The sequence below is a fragment of the Bombus bifarius genome, unplaced genomic scaffold (assembly GCF_011952205.1).
Source record: "Bombus bifarius isolate JDL3187 unplaced genomic scaffold, Bbif_JDL3187 scf7180000009347_frag, whole genome shotgun sequence".
NCBI classification, from domain to species: domain Eukaryota; kingdom Metazoa; phylum Arthropoda; class Insecta; order Hymenoptera; family Apidae; genus Bombus; species Bombus bifarius.
This window is the reverse complement of record NW_022885061.1, coordinates 1-4,415: the sequence shown is the minus strand read 5'-3', so window position 1 is coordinate 4,415 and position 4,415 is coordinate 1. Positions and strand designations below refer to the sequence as shown.

The window sequence follows — 4,415 nt, the reverse complement described above, 5'->3', positions numbered from 1 at the left end:
CCTACTTTCCCTGTTAACCCGTAGTAAACAATAAACGTAAAAGGAAATCTAAGACAAGAGATACTCGCTTGGCCTGAAGGACCTTAACTATGAAAATTCCAAGACCCCTGGTGGGTACTTAGGACTACTGAGGGCACGCGCCAAGGATGTGCAGACATCTGGGCGCCATCCTGCCCGCGGTGTGTGGCCTGGTCTCTGATGTGAATTGACAAACACAGTTATACAAACACAGTTAAATTAAGAAAATGTTCCCTGCAATTGTGTAATCATATATACGTAATTATATATCTCATACGTTTATTCTCTTTCTTCCCCCTCCTAAAATGTCAGCGATCCATAATACAATATCTAAGGAATGGTTACATTGTAAGTCAATAAATGGTAGTATGAAGTGCAACGTTTATGTGAGCACCTATACTAGGCGTACATTACGCAAACATTAAAAACTTCCCACAAGCTGAGACCCTCAACTCATAAATCAAATTCTTTTTATTTTTGATTCATTGTAGTAAATGAAATCATTTACCAACATATTTGTCACACTTTTCTCATTCAGATAAGACCAAGCACGATATAATTTGGAGCATATTTGCTTACTGAGTAAATGATAATTAAATACATATCAATAAGTAAATCTAACATCACAAATATATTAGTAAAAGTTTAATTTTGGAGAAATTAGAAATAAAAAAGTTTTACTTTTGATTCAGCACATAGATGCATTGTCTCCGCGCTATCTGCCACTTGTGGTTTAATTTGATAATCCACGATAAGATAAACTTAAGTAGATGTTTATGTATTGTTGTATATTATTATATAAAATTAATTTTAATAAAAATTTAATAAAAAATTTTAATTCAAATCAAAATGTAGTATATTTAAGAATTTATGAGTTATAATAAATTTAATTTTTTAATAATTATATTTTAATATTAATTTGAAAGAGGATTCAAAAGTAAAATTAATAAATTAATTAATTTGAAAATAGTTTTGAAAAGTGTACAAATTGCCCGTCAATTTCATTTGTGGAATAAGTCGTAACATAGTAAAAATATTGGAAAATGTTTTTAGATAAAAAATTAGTTTTTATAATATTTCATTTTTAATGAAAATTATTTAAATTGAATTTTCTTTTTAAATAATAAATTTAATATTTTAGTTTAAAATTTATTAAATTATATTTTTGTAAAGTTGTATAATAAATAATTGTTAAAGTAATAATTTATGAAATAATATAATGATTTATAGATTTAGTAATGTGAATGAAATTTTAAAGAATTAAATAAGTAAAATAAATTTTGTACCTTTTGTATCAGGGTTAATTAATATAATTTAATAATTTTATTATTCTCGAAAGGAAAAGAGTTAAATATATAATTATGTTTTTGTAGAATAAAAAATTATAATATATATTTAGAAATTAAATGTTAATAGATTTTTTTTATATCTAGTTTTTTTTGAAATGAATTTAATTTATATTTAATAAATATAAAAAATTTATTTAATAATTTTTTATATTATTATATAAAAAATTTATGGGATAATCTATAAATTTAAATATATAATTAAATTATTATTATTATTTAAAAATTTATATTATAATTATATTGATTTAGTAATAATTTTTATTAATAAATACTTAATAATTTAATGATTTTATTTTAAAAATTTAACAAATTTATATAAAATTGAATAATATATATTTATTATAAAAAAAATAATTTATAATTTATTTAAATTAAGTATAATGATTATATTAGTAATATTTTATGTTTAAAATTTTTATTTTTTAATAAATTTTGAAATATATACATATATATAAGGAATTAGGCAAATTAAATATATTCACCTGTTTATCAAAAACATGGCTTATTGATTTTAATTTTAAGTCTATCTGCCCAATGATTTAATAATTTAATGGCTGCAGTATAATTGACTGTACAAAGGTAGCATAATCAATTGTTTTTTAATTAAAAACTAGAATGAAAGAATTAATGAGATATATACTGTCTCATATATATATAATTAATTTAAATTTTTAGTAAAAATGCTAAAATATATTTATGGGACGATAAGATCCTATAGAATTTTATATTTATATATATTAGATTTAAATTTTTTAAATATAAATATTTAATTGGGAGGATCAGTAAATTTATAAAACTTTATTTTAAATATAAACTTTAATTAAAGAATAATTAATGATCTTGTATTATAAATTAAAAGAATAAATTACCTTAGGGATAACAGCGTAATATCTTTTTAAAGATCATATTAATAAAGATGATTGCGATCTCGATGTTGAATTAAGATAAATTTTAAATGCAGAAGTTTAATAATTAAGTCTGTTCGACTTTTAAAATCTTACATGATTTGAGTTCAAATCGACGTGAGTCAGATTGGTTTCTATCTATAAAAATAAATAAATTATTTGTACGAAAGGACTATAATTTTTAATTAAATTATATTTTAAATATTAATTAATAATTTTTATTATATTAGCAAATTTAGTGCGTTAAATTTAGGATTTAAATAAATTATAATAAAATTATAATATATAATAATTTTTTTTAATTTTTTATTAATATTTATAATTTTGATTAGAGTGGCTTTTTTAACTTTATTTGAACGTAAAATATTAGGTTATATTCAATTACGAAAAGGTCCAAATAAATTAATAATTAAAGGTTTATTTCAACCTTTTAGAGATGCTTTAAAATTGATATCAAAGGAATTTTTTTTTTTAAATTTTAATAATTTATATTTATATAGTCCAATAATTATATTTTTTTTATCATTAATATTATGATTTATTTATCCTTGAATATATTCTTTTCTTTTTATTGATTATAGAATTATTTTTTTAATATTAATTTTGAGATTAATGGTTTATCCAATTATAATAATTGGTTGAGTGTCTTTATGTAATTATTCAATTTTAGGTTCATTACGTTCTATTTCTCAAATAATTTCATTTGAAATTTTGTTGTTTTTAATTTTTTTTTTATTAATAATTTTAATTGAGAATTATTCTTTATTTATATTTATAAAATTTCAATATAATATATATTTTTTTTTTTTTATATATCCTTTATATATTATTTTTATAATTAGAGCATTAATTGATTTAAATCGAGTTCCAATTGATTTGATTGAAGGTGAATCAGAATTAGTTTCTGGATTTAATGTTGAATATTATAGAAGATTATTTGTATTAATTTTTTTATCTGAATATTTAAATGTTATATTTATAAGATTATTATTAACAATAATGTTTTTTGGATTAAATTGATGATCATTTAGTTTTATTTTAGTTTATTTGTTTCATTTAATTTTATTAATTATAATTCGTGGTGTATTACCTCGTATTCGATATGATAAATTAATAATAATATTGTTACGCCGGGCGACTCTCTGCCTGGCCCAGGTCACACACCGCGGGCCAGACGGACACCAGATGTCCGCTTTTCCGTACGGCGTACCCTCAATAGCCTTAAGCACCCATCATAAACCCGAGTATAATTTTATTAAATTAATTTATTAATAAAAGATAAAAATCTTTATAATTGAATTTTAAATTCAAAGCACTAATCTGCCATATTAATAATTATATATATATATATTATTTATTAATAAATTTTTAAATTTTAATTATTAAAAATATTTTTAATTTTGTTATTTATAATTAAAGGAATTTCAATTAGTGAATGATCTAAGGGAGGATAATTGTTTAATCATTCTAAAGAATGATTGATGAAATTTAAATATAACTAATCGTTTTGAAATTAATCTTTCAAAAATAATAAAAATGAAAAATAATATTCTATTTATTGAAATTATTGCTCCAATTGATGAAATTAAATTTCAACAATAATAAGAATCAGGATAATCTGAATATCGTCGTGGTATAGATATTAAGCCTAAAAAATGTTGAGGGGAAAAAGTTATATTTACACCAATAAATATTATAATAAATTGAATTTTTAATCATTTTTGATTTAATATTAGACCTGTAATTATTGGGCATCAATGAATAAATCTAGTAATAATAGCAAAAACTGCTCCTATTGATAGTACATAATGAAAATGTCCTACTACATAATAAGTATCATGTAAAATAATATCAATTGATGAATTTGATAATATTACTCCTGTTAATCCTCCAATTGTAAATATTAAAATAAAACCAATTGATCAAATGATTGTAATATTAAAATTTATTTTTGAACCATGATAAGTTGCTAATCATCTAAATACTTTAATTCCTGTAGGAACAGCAATAATTATTGTTGCTGATGTAAAATAAGCTCGAGTATCAACATCTAATCCAACGGTAAATATATGATGAGCTCATACAATAAATCCTAGGAATCCAATTCCTAATATAGCATAAATTATTCTTAAATTTCCAAAAG

At 20.6% G+C, this 4,415-nt stretch overlaps 1 pseudogene; it reads right to left on the bottom strand.

The window, feature by feature from the left end:
- Window positions 1–3,734: 3,734 nt before the first annotated feature.
- On the bottom strand, window positions 3,735–4,241 carry LOC117215100 (annotated as a pseudogene).
- Window positions 4,242–4,415: the final 174 nt, after the last annotated feature.